The 13,494-nt window shown below is 32.9% G+C and overlaps 1 long non-coding RNA gene across 1 annotated transcript; it reads left to right on the forward strand.

The window, feature by feature from the left end:
* Positions 1-1,867: 1,867 nt before the first annotated feature.
* On the forward strand, positions 1,868-8,977 carry LOC146406058 (uncharacterized). Its single transcript, XR_014804984.1, has 2 exons — positions 1,868-1,997; positions 5,883-8,977. It is a non-coding gene; the product is annotated as an uncharacterized LOC146406058 (long non-coding RNA).
* The last annotated feature ends 4,517 nt before the right edge of the window (positions 8,978-13,494 follow it).

Genomic DNA, 13,494 nt, shown 5'->3' on the forward strand with positions numbered 1-13,494 from the left:
ATCTTAATAGAAAACAGCTATGAAGTGATTTTATTTGTACAAATACTTTCTGCTATCTTATGGATATGTTATCTCATGTTATCGCATATTAAAATGTTACCATATTCACTAATAATGCCCAGCAGGAAGTTACTAACTAGAAACTCAATTTTAAGATAGTCCAATGGATTTATAAATCCCCCTTCATTTCTATGTATAGAGGCTTAGGGAGTTTAGATTTCATAGAATTAAGACCAAATCTCACGTTAATTGTATTTATTTTTGCATACCAAGTTGTTCCATAGAAATGTGTGGAAAGTAGTATCACTTTTAATTGAAAGATCTAAATGATTCTTTCCTATCATTGGAAAGACTAATAAAAGTCATGTTTCCTCGTCTTCAACAGATACAAGCACACTCTTCAAGCACTATCTACCAAACCACCATGAATTCTGTGGAAAGAAAGTCCATTTGGGCTACTAAGACAGAGTGATTTCACATGTTTAGAGTATCACAACCTAGAGTTTAGCAAACCCTTATGCAAACAAAACGTATTACACTTAGAACAAATGGAACAGAAAGATATCTAAGAAGTGTTACGGTTTATTTTATGGGCTATATATCTCGCTTTTAAAAAGATATGATTATGTAAAAATGTTGACTATTTAGCTTAGAAACTCCAACTATAGTTTAATAATAATAGCTAATATGACAATATGTATTACCTCATTTAAATATAATAATGGCTGGATAACTGTATTATTGATTCCCATGCTAGAGTTAAAAAAAGAAAAAAAGAAACATTGATTGACTTTAAATAAAAGTGACAAAAAAGATTGAATCCAAGGTCTCAAACTCAAGGATTGCTTTAATTATTACACTGTACTTCTTCAAAATCTTTTTCATACCCTTTCACTTGCTTCCCTAGAATAAAACCTAGGTTGAAGTACTCCAAATGTAGATTCTCATGTCCATTTACTGTAATGTTGTTTTTCTCTTAAACTAATCTGTCATAAGAGCAATTCTATAAAAGAACATTGAATACAGGAATTCAGGGGCTAAATTTAATTAATGATATATTTATGTTATTATTTAAGTAATCACTATGCTTCCCCTTCAGGATAAATCATTATTATTATTATTTTTTTACTAAATGGTCAGTATTTGGCTGTTGTTCCACTGTCACCTAAAGGATGAAAAAACAACAAATGTATCCAGTGATCGGCTACAAAACCACTTTAATTCTGTCATTTCATGTGAATAGTTTTGGAGTCCCATTTACATTAATCCCTACACATTTTAAAATGCGTAACTACACAAAAAAGTGTGAAGTCTCAACTGTTAACAAATCAACCATCCATCTATTCAGTACATGAACCCACTGTTATAGGGTCTTAAGTGGTCACAATGTTAATAAAGCAATTCATGCAATTGGACCTTGTTATTCTTGTCTTAAAATAATTGAGTTATTTATTTTTAACATACAAGTGGTTTTATGTTTTATACAAAAGGGGGTTGTGATGGACTGTCAATACCCTATGAGCATATTTCCTAAGTGAAAAGTATGGTTTCAGACTACAGGAAGCAGAAAAGGGGACAGAAAACTTTGTGATCTTGCATTCATATTAAAGGAGAGTAGAAGTTTATTTTAGTCAGCTGCCAAGCAGAGAGAAGGATGGCAAAGAGGGAATCTCAGCCATCTATGCTCACTACTCAGATTCTAATTAGCTATGTGACCATAAAGAACTCACTTAGCATCTCTGCGTTACATTCCTACCACTTGGAAAGGAAGGCACTTTTTTCAGTGGTTCTCCAAAGGAACAATTTTGCCCACGTGGTACATTTGGAATGTCTAAGGACATTTTTGTTTTCATGAAAGGGCAGGAGCAGGGTAGAATACTCATATTAATAGCAAGTTGCCAGGATGCTGGTAAAAGTTCGACACTGCAGAGGACAGCCAAGCATCATCCAGTCCAAGGTGCCTGCAGTTCCGAGGTAGAGAGACTCTGGATTAAATGGTATTTATGGTTTCTGCATTTTTTTATTTTAGCCAGTATTCCTAAGATTAATTGTGTAGTATAAGGTACAGCAAATGGCTGACATGTCTCTTTTCCATATAGGTTTTTTCCAAACAGCCATTTGAAGAATCAATAACTTTGAGATTAAAACTTTCCTGCCAGAATCTGTCTACAAAATAGTCTCAGCTTAATTTTTCCTCTTGGAAAGTACTAGGTTAATGCTACTCCAATGCTTTCCAATGTGGGGTTCTTTATCATTGTTTATGGCATTTACTGATCTAGTCTTGCAATACAAAATGTAATTCACCTTACTGTAGAATTACAGTATGGATATCATGGATAATAGATATTTATTTATAATCCATTTCAAATTATCTCTAAAGTATAATAGTGTATATATCTTTTACAGGCACATGTATAAATACTATTTACTTATAAACATATTAAGAATTCAGCTCAGTAGAAAGATACATATATGTATGCATATTGTGTGTATATATAATATATAAATGTATTTGGTAAGGAAATATTTGCTTATCACTACCTGTTTGTAGAGATAATATATATAACATAATCAAAATAGATATAACTAAATTTATATATTTAATTCACTATTTTTCTCCCCCAAATATGTGGATTTTTGACCTTCAATAAAATATAATTTTATTTAAATTATATTTGAATTTCTAGTTTCTGGTCATAGTTCTTACAGAGTATTTTATAAAATCAAAATGTGGTCTGTTACTCTTTGCTGAAATCTTAAATTTTAAATAGTCTTAAGACGAATAGGAAAAAATGAAAATTGCCTCTAATTTTTTAGCAAATGTTTAGAATGAAGCATGACTTTAGTAATTCTAGAGTGCCAAAATGTAAGTACATGAAATGGCTCACAGTAGGATATAAACGTATAAACAGTTACATACACCATTACATTGGAATATTTTTGGTATTTACCAGGGTTATAGCTTTTTCAATGTTTATTATAATGTATTCATCTCTGACAAAGCACAATTATTTATTAAAATGAACAAACAAAGAAAAGAACAGGCTGGCTCATTTTCATGGGTGACTGAAAAATTTAGGATTTGCTCCAATAATTCTCAATTCATGAATGTATGTTGTATAAAATCAAATTGATAATGCTAAAAATTATAAACAATGTGCATTAAAAATATTTACAAAATAAGCAGAATTGTTCTTCATATAAAGAATTTAAAGTTATATATTATTACAGAGAAAAGTAAATAATATAATGAAATTTAATATTATTTCAATTGCAGGTTTTAATGTACTGTCAGAAGCAGAAATATTACAGTGTACTTTATCATAATGAAAGGACAATTTTAAATATCTTTTCATAATTTTTAGGCTATCTAGCATATGGCACTACACTCACATGACTGTATATTGTATATTATATTTCGATGATGAATATGTGTTACCTAGAAGAAACGTTATTAAAGGGAGATTTTAATAAAACTAAGCCATATGAGAGTCTCAGTATAATTATTTTTCCAAGAGCTAAAATAAAATCTTACTTTATTTTGTACTTCATTTACAAGGGAACATGCAAAAAGATTTAATAATCACCCAATATGAATTTGCCTCTTACTAAAATATTCTTCCAGGAGAAAACTCAATATTTAATTAGCAATTCAGTATTATGCTTCCAGTCCATTATTTGGTGATATTTTAGGTTCTATTTTGTGAGCCCTGAGGTCTTTACTGTGACTCTTCGGGAATGTCTATAGTAGAAGAGGTGAGGAGAGGAGGATATTTGGTTGGAAGTAAGTTCCCCACCCTACTTACATCTAAACAGCCTCTCTTATAACCACACATTCTGAATTTCTAAAGATTTCAGACTAAACAGAGATATTTATAGAACAAAAAAAAGGTAGAAAATTTTGAAGTAATATAAGTGTATGCTCTGCTGTGACATTGATCTCTTTCGGTAATTTAAACAAGAATTCAAAATTAAGGTTTGTTATTACATTTTATAAATCATTTTATAAACACAGAGGGCAATTTTTGATATATTAGACATATTGTAAGCTACATAACCAATGTGGAATTAAGTGAGTACTCTTCAATGTAGAATGTAGCTGCATTTCTTTAACTTACTATAGTCTTTATTAAAGGTAAAACTGACTTAATAGAACTGTGATACATTTGAGCAGCTATGTACCCTTTATGATCATAAAGTAACTAATGAAAAATGTGAAGAGAAGTGTTTATACCCCCCCACCACACTGGGTTAAAAACTTCATTTAGAAAGTTAAGAGAATATAATTCTGATAAGAAAATATGTCTTACTAGGAGGAATAAAGAACTTTAAAAGTAAAAGATAAACCAATTGAGTACCCCTGTATAAATCCCCTATTAAATTTTATCATAGGCAAATCTAAATGTAGAGCCATTATAATTTCTAACATAGGCAAGTTTTTCTTTAATTAAGATGTATTTTTCTTTTCTACTAAAATGCCTTGGCAATTTCAGTACTTTTTTTTCTTATAAACTTTTTTTTTTTTTTTTTAATTTGAGTTCTGGTTTACTTGCCTGTAAATGCATGCCTTTATTTTCAGCACTGATGAAGCAATGCTTATTAAAATCTGAGTGTTCAGATACAAAGAGCTTGGTGTTTGTGGATTACCTATTTCACATGATAGATTACTACTGAGAGGGCAATTCTGAGAGCAAATTTGGTAAGACTAACATTACCCTTGTTTACTTTGCAGAGCCATTCACACTGCCATGCATTGTAGTGTTGTAATCATCTGTCTTTGAAATAATCTCTGGACTAAGTTCCTTACTTATCGGAACATCCTAAAAGGTTTTTTGCTTACTATTATTTTATTTTGGCCTTGCCCATGGCATATGGAAATCCCTGGCCCAGGAATTGAACCTGTGACACAGCAGCAATGCAAGCTACTGCAGTGGCAATGCTGGATCCTTAACACATTGCACCACAAGAGAACTCCTCAAAGGGTTCTAGCACAAATTTTAATGAGATGAAACTAAAGGTTCAAAATAAATCTTTCTATTCGGACGTCACTATCTGAAACTAAGAATTCCAAAAACTATAAAAGAAGGCTCAATATAAGCCTTCATTTAAAGGAAAAAAGAGCCTGTTATTTTAAATTGCACATACAATTATATTTTTAAAGTGCACTTTAAGTTTATTTTAGATAGAATTCATTACATTTGCAGTTTTATAAAGTAGAGAATTGGATAAATTTCTAAAGATTTGATATTGCCCAGCTTTCATTATCAAAGTTAAAGATGGCAGAATGATGACTTAATCATCTCAGGCTTGAAGCATAAATCGTTCTGGGACTGGTATCCAGCTGGTTATTTACATTTCCCACAAGAGAAAAATGAGAAAATAGTGTTCAAATTCACCACTGAGAAGATGTTTAGAATGATAATTTTGTGATGATTATTAAATTCTGAAAATTTTGGTCCAGAAAGTAATTAAAGGTATAAATTAGATAATATTTCCTACATGGTTCACATACCCTCTACTGAATAGTTTTGCCTTATTTTCTTTAAACTGTGTAGATTGTACTGTCACACTTTTGTTTTGCATTTGCTTTTGTCTGTCATAAACCTCTCCTCAACTTGTTTAACACATTCACTTACTTTTTTTCTCCTCCAAATAATCATTCTTATTATGCCACAAACTATAAAATTGAAGAGGCTAACGTAATGAAAGAGATGTTAATTTGCCCTTAGTGATAACTCCAAAGAGGAGCCCATCATGTGGTTCAGAGGGTGTGTGCCGAGCTCTTTGTGGGTGAGGGGATGATAGAAGCACTTGTATGCCTCCCAGGTCCTAGAAAATTGGCATCAATCACACTTACTTGTCTGTTTCCCTACTGGTTTTAGCTACTTCCAAAACTTCCTCCTTGCCATATCACATCTTGCCATTCGTCATACAATATTACCAGACACTTGGGATTTTGCTTAAGAAAGAAAGAAAGAAAGAAAGAAAGAAAGAAAGAAAGAAAGAAAGAAAGAAAGAAAGAAAGAAAGAAAAGAAAGAAAAACTACTTGCTAACAGGAAAATAATGAGATTCCATTTCTCAAAGAAATATCATTTTTACATTTCTGGTAAAGTGAAGAACTCTTCCAAGAAGGCTTCCTTCCTGAAAACTACATGGACGCATTTGTATAAAAATAAATTATAAATTGACTATACCACAATAATTTTTTAAAAAAGAAACGGAGTTCATTATAATTATGTCTCTTTCAGTATTGCATAAACCTTAAACCTCACAGAATGCAGATGTCACGCTAATGCATCGTAACTTAAGCTTTCTTTTTAAAGTAAACATATTCAATCTGGTGGCAAGCAAATTATTTTGTAAATTTAACAATTCTTAAAGTAACTTTTTTCAACCATGTGCACTACTTAGATGACACTTACAATTCTGTAGACGCGCCTATCTAAACTTTTGATAGTGTTTACTTTCTCCCCATCACATCTCTTGACTTTCCAGTAACCCCCTAACTGCCCAGTGTAATGCCCCTCGTTCCTCCTGCCCTTTAACTACCAGCAAGATCTGCTCACACTGACCATCTCGCATAGAAACTATTTCCCTTTGATTCCATATCCATAAATGTAGCATACATACATTATGTAGCAGTAATGAAATGTAATTCCAGGTACATTAGAGTCCACTTTCAAGTGACCTTCAACCTTCTCACACAGTGATCTGACCAGAGCTCACTGTTCTGATTTCTGCTTCATGTAACTGTCTTCCCGCAGACTGTTTCCTCAGGCTCAACTGTTTCTTCTTTAACACCAGTGGAAATCTCACTTCAATTTCAGAATCTACTTTATAAATACCCTCTTATCTACTTTACAAATACCTTAAAACCCTCTCTTGTTTGACACCTGCCCTTCACAACTCAAGTATGCTCATCTAAACACACCCAGGCATAGATACGCAAGTCCACTCCAATTCTTGGCAAAAATAGCTGTTTCTTGTCTCAAATTTTGCTTTATTCTCATGTACAAATCTATATATTTATGAAATATGCATGCATTTATTTATGTATTATATGTATGTGCATGTATACTTATGTGTACATAATATATGCTCTCTCTCTATATATAGTGCATATGCATGTCACTTATAGTGACATGTTATAGTGTGTTATAGTGACTTATGAAGGATCTGCCTCTGCCAAAAAGTTGCTCTAACCTTAGGGATTTGGAATGTGTTTTAGTTATCCTTGTAAAATTACTTATCAACTGGAGTTCCCTTGTGGCTCAGCAGGTTAAGGATCTGGCATTGCTGCTATGGCTCTGGTTACTGCTGAGAAGTGGGTTCAGTCCCTGGCAGGGGAAATTCCACATGCCATGGGCATAGTCAAAAACAAACAAAAAAACATACATAACAACAGATTGATACTTACTTCTTTTTAAATTATTTTGACCTTAAAATTTAAAGTTTAAATCACATGTAGACTGGTTTGATAGAGAGAAGCTATTTAAGATAGATCTATATAAAGGATGCTACTTGCTTGTTTTACCAACAACAGTCACTCAATTTTATGCCCAAATTAGGAATGGGGAGTGAAACCTTTACCTAGGAATATTTAACTGGATTTATTTCACCATTATAGCTGTCTGTCTATCTGTCTCTCTCTGCTTCCGTCCCTGTCTTTTCCTTCTTAGACTCTGTGAGTTCAATTCTACTGACCAAGTTCTGATCAGAGAATTCCAACCAAGTCTAGTGTGGAATACTAATTGAGTCATGAGTGTTATTCATTGTAAAGCTCGAAAATATTCCTGAAATTTTTCAAAGATCATATAAAATAGTGAATTTTTGGAATTATGTCACTTATGAGGCTTTCTTTCCCTTCAATTTTCCATAAAGATTTTCTCCATTGGGGCTTGCTCATTACTAAGGAATAGTTTTCTATTTATGTGGCCTATCTGGTTTGTCTCTGTCATTGATGTACTTTAAAAAATAATGCTATTTAAGCTATACAAATGGGAAAATCCAGTTCTAATTCCTGATGGGGAATAAAAATGCATTTACTCAATAGGAAAAAGCATACAACATTCTGAGTAAACTTATGGACAATTGCACATTTGTAGGCACTGAAGAATTTTCTTATGTGGTAATTTCCTGCTTCGTCGTGGTTACCCAGGCAGGCAGCACTTACGTATTGTGTACAATTGAGTATGATTTCCAGTTCCATGACTACCTCCTGCTATTGTTACCTTGGACTTTGTTCTCCTCCTTAACTGAAGGCTAACAAACTTTACTGCATCTGACTTTGATATATGTCTAAGACGTGAAATAGACTCTGAAGCTCTGTGAGAAAGCAAGTCAATAAACTCCATGATCTGTGGCTTTATTCTGTGGCCCTATGACCATGAACTTAAATATCATTAGTGGTGATTTTAATGTCCATTTGCAATATTTTAATTAGCATTTAAAATGTTTTTAAGAAGGAGTTCCCGTTGTGGCACAGTGGATAACGAATCTGACTAGGAACCATGAGGTTGCGGGTTCGTTCCCTGCCCTTGCTCAGTGGGTTAAATGATCCAGCGTTGCCGTGAGCTGTGGTGTAGGTTGCAGATGCGGCTCGGATCCCGAGTTGCTGTGGCTCTGGTGTAGGCCAGTGGCTGTGGCTCCGATTCGACCCCTAGCCTGGGAACCTCCATATGCCGCAGGAGCGGCCCAAAGAAATAGCAAAAAGACAAAAAAAAAAAATTAAATAAATAAATAAAATAAAATCTTTTTAAGAAAATACATGATTTATGTCACTCTAAGTGTCCTTCACTATAGTTATTGACAATATTAAATATCAATTCCAAAAGGAATTATTTGAATTTACAGTTTTTGTTTGTTTGTCTGTTTTCTATTTGGCATCTATTTGTTTTTTTCTCATATGTCTTAATATAGAATTATGAATCAATAATTTGTTTAGTTTATTAATAAAATCAAGATGTTTCCCAGAGCTGAACATGTAAATTATGTGTGGATTTATTTCTGTATTAAAGGCCCAGGTTATTATTTTTAGGAGTTTATTACTATGGTAGGATGCCTTGGAAACTATGTCTGTCTGTGTAATTTTATAATTTTAAATGAATTCTTTAAAATAATATTTCTAATATTTCAAAAATGAGAAATACACATTCTATTAATATTTTTACAATTTGTCCAGTATCCTAATTCTTAAATATATCAGAAAAAAATGTTAGTTTTTTTGGATGATAATGACCCACTGTTTTGTTGATTTTTCGTTTTTTTAGGGCCACACCCATGCCATATGGAAGTTCCCAGGTTAGGGGTTGAATTGGAGCTAGAGCTGCTGGCCTATGCCACAGCCACAGCAATATGGGATCCAAGATCTGAGCTGCATTTGCGACCTATATCACAACTCACAGCAATGCTGGATCCTTGATCCACGGAGTGAGGCCAGGGATTAAACCTGCATCCTCATGGATACTAGTTGGGTTTTTTATTACTGAGCCACAGTGGGAACTTTGCCTTGAGTTTTATTCATTTATGTCACTCTTGAAGTCAATTAAATATACTTTATCAGAACATTTTCAAAGCTCTTTGCTTAAAAGAAAACATACGGCAAAGTGAATTTAAAATATGGGATTTTTAAAGCACGTGACAAAAAAAGGAGTATAGCACCAAAATGGAGACCACAGGGCTTACAAAAATGTCTATCTTTTGTCTTACATTTCCACTTTGCTGTTAAGCGAGTTCTTGAAAATGACTCTGATCAAAGGATGTAAGCAAGCAAGAGGAGTGTCAAATCCTGGCAAAAGCAAGGGAGAAGCAGCATGAAACATCCCAGCTGTCTCTTGCACTGCTACATCAACCAGGGACGTGCTGTGCTGCAGGTGGCAGATGCTCCACCAACCTGAAGTCAGACAAACATGTCAGCAAAGAATCCTTTGTGATGTCTTTACCCAGTTAGACTATATTGATTTACACAATTAAAAATTAGTGTTATTTTTTCCCTTCCCTATCTCTAGAAATGTACCTTTCAAATCTATCTTGAATTCATTAACTTCTCTTAATGCACTCTTCCATCTGTGACCCCAGATTGCACTGAATCGGTAGGCAATGCAATAAGCTATGAACATTCAAGTTTTGGGGAAGTGATAGTCCTTATTTATCCTTTTTAAACAAAATTTTTCCCCAAGCAGTAACACCAGAAACAGCATGGTTTAGCAACATGTAACATATGACTTTCATTGATGAAACAGAGTAACTATGACACTAAGTATCAAGATCACCTTTACATGTATAAGACCTTATCCTCCCATTCTGGATGTCAATCTTTTCCAAGACCCATCCTCCTGATGCTTCCCTCTTCAGATTCTCCCTTAAGGTGGAACTGATCCTAATACTACTCACTTCACCTGTATGTTTGCGTCTGCACATGTGTGTGTTTCCCTAGTTATAATGCCTTCCATAAAATGGGGGGTCATGTCAGGAAGGTCCCTGGAATTAAAATGAATACCATACAGCTTTGACTAAGTCTTTACCTATGTATCCAATTTACATATTCTTGACTAGTCCATAATTCTAGTTTCCCTCTTCTGTCTCTCTCACTCATTTTCTTTCCTTGCTCCTTTAGTCTAATGCTCTGACAGATTTTCTGAAGCTGCAAATCATGCAAAATATTTTCCAGATTTACCAATTTAACCTCCTTGATCACGTGCTTCCTCATGCTGGATGCATATACAATTTCTCTGCCTAAGAAAATTTTACCCTTTTTTTTGTGTGGCTATGTACTACCCATTCTTCAGACTTGACCTGAAATTTCCCTTTATGATGGAAAAATTCCCCATATCCTATCTAGGTTATATCCAACCCTTGTATATGTTCTGTATTTTGCATTATTAACATGAAACACAATTGAAAATATAATTATTTGTATATGTTTATATGAAATTTAAGTTACACGAAATAAATGCCATGTTTTATGATCATAAACATATCCTCAATTACTAAGAGCACAGTGCTATAATATGAAGATAATAAGTACATATAGTATAAGCATGTGATAAATGATTGCAGTATTGTACTTCAAGCTCAAAATTTTGAAAATTATATATTTGTTATAATAATATGTAGCTCTGCTATGTCGAATTGTGTAATAATGCTATCATTAGCTATTTTACAACACATTTCCACTTTATAGCTTCCATTTTTTTGGATTAATTGAAAAGTTTTCTAAAAAAGAATAGTTTCATAAATTAAAACTGTTTGCAGATTATAGGGTCATTACGTAGAAAAACCTAAAAACAAAAAATTGTTAGAACTAATAAATTCAGTAAAGTTGAAGGATACGAAATCAACATACAGAAGTTGGTGGTGTTTCTATACACAAACACAAACTATGTGAAAAGACAATCCTATTTATAATAACAAGAAAAAGAATAAAATAACTAGCAATAAGCTTTATCAAAGAGGTGAAAGACTTGTATACCGCACATTATAATATATGCTAATGAAGGTAATTTAAGGAAAACACAAATAAGTGGGAAGATAACTCCATGTTCATGGATTGGAAGAATTAATATTGTCAAACTGCCCATGTTATCCAATGTGATTTAGAGATTTAATGCAATCCCTATCAAAATCTCAATGGCATTCTTTACAGAAATAAAACAAAAAATTATAAAACTCATACTGATTCACAAAATACTCCAAATATCCAAAATAACCTTGAGAAAGGAAAAACAAAGCTGGAGGCATCGTACCTCCCAATTTTGAAATTTATTATAAAGGTACAGTAACCAAATCAATTTGCTATTGGCATAAAAATTGACATTTAGACCAATGGAACAAAATAGCCAGAAATAAATCCATGCCACTACAGCCAGGTAACCTTGGACAAAGGTGCCAAAACCACACAATGGACAAAGAGTAGTTTCTTTAACAAATAATTTGAGAAAATTGGATATTGCAGGCAGAAGAATAACCCTTATTCTTTGTACATAAGTTCACTAAAAATGAATTAAAATCTTAAAACCTAAAACTGCAAAACTAAGGAAAAAAACTTCTTACTATTGGTCTAGCCATTTATAATTACTGTAGTAACTATAAATGTATAAATTATCTATTGGATGCATATGAGAAATGTATAAATTTTCAACTATTTTTATAGCACTAAAGGCCTCTCTGAAAGGAAGCAAAATTTAATTAATATTGGTTTTCCTTAAGTCTCTGCCTGACAAATCATAACATAGTATATAGTTGAATTTTATACATTTATAGTTACTATTATAAATAATCCATTTTCCAAAATTCCAGAGAACAGGTTAATATTTTAGATGAGTTAATTTTTTAAGAAGCTAGATATTTTAGAACCTCATTTTAAATTTTCTTGTTCTAATGTATAATATTTACCTGAAATCCAGATATCTTCAAGTGAACATAATAACAACAATAAAAACCATGGCTAATATCTCATTTTCAGGCAGGACATGGTTGAATTGACTTTTATTATCTCATATAAGCCTCAACTACCCAATTGAGTAAGTGCTTCTCTTCTCATTTAGACCGAAGAAAACTGCTGTTGTAATTCCGTACTAAAAATTCAACAAAGGGCCTAATGTAAATGCTCAATGTGTCTCCATGATGTCGCTGTACTTCACTGAATGAAATACAACTTACAATTAAGATATACATGTCTTTTAAATCTATCTATGGAGGCAGGAGAGATAAAATTAAGAACAAAGATTGTTAGATTTTATTTACACTCCTTTCCTACTGTTATTGACATGTTCATAAATAAAATAAATGAAATCTAACACTGGCTTTAGTGTCCTTCTCTATCACACAGAACAACACGTACAACATGGAAACTGAATCTTCCCTCTGCCCCTATTTCCAGAAACTCCAGGGAAAGGAGTCAATGTTGAAGACAATGTGGAACTGATCACAAATTGATAAACTTAATTCCTAAATATAATGGGAAAGAGCATAAGTTAATTTCACACAGTCCAACAAGTCCTTTGTTTTTATTTTTGATCTACAACCATTAAACTTTGATGTACAATACAACCATTAAACTTTTACTGGATTAAGAAGTCCGTATGTAAAATATCTGTAGAAAAATGCCATCTACCTTTTCACAAACTAGTTGTTTCCAAAAAAAAAAAACTCCTAATAACTACATATTTGAATAGTATAAGCCATTTGTTAGACATAAATGGGAAAAATAATAATCCATATTCTTCTGTTGCCTGGCAATCTTGGGAGTTCTCTGGGTTAAATTTGAAACTGCCCTCTTTACAGAGAAGGAAAGAAGAGATTAGAGAAAGAGGCAGACCACCCTAGAGAGGTAGGTAGTAGATTTACTAAGCAGTGGAATTTACATATGAGGATTGCCTTGGTAATCTCTGAACCCACACCCCCATAATCCTAATGGAAGCCCTAATGAGGTTGAGTCATGTGTGTTGTCCAAGTAGTCTTAATAACACACTTCTCTCAAGGCTGTGGCCTTC

This window comes from Sus scrofa, chromosome 1 (genome assembly GCF_054392235.1).
Source record: "Sus scrofa isolate SSC_HxYL_T2T_F1_AM1 chromosome 1, Sscrofa_HxYL_maternal_Yorkshire_Landrace_v2.0, whole genome shotgun sequence".
Lineage (NCBI taxonomy): Eukaryota > Metazoa > Chordata > Mammalia > Artiodactyla > Suidae > Sus > Sus scrofa.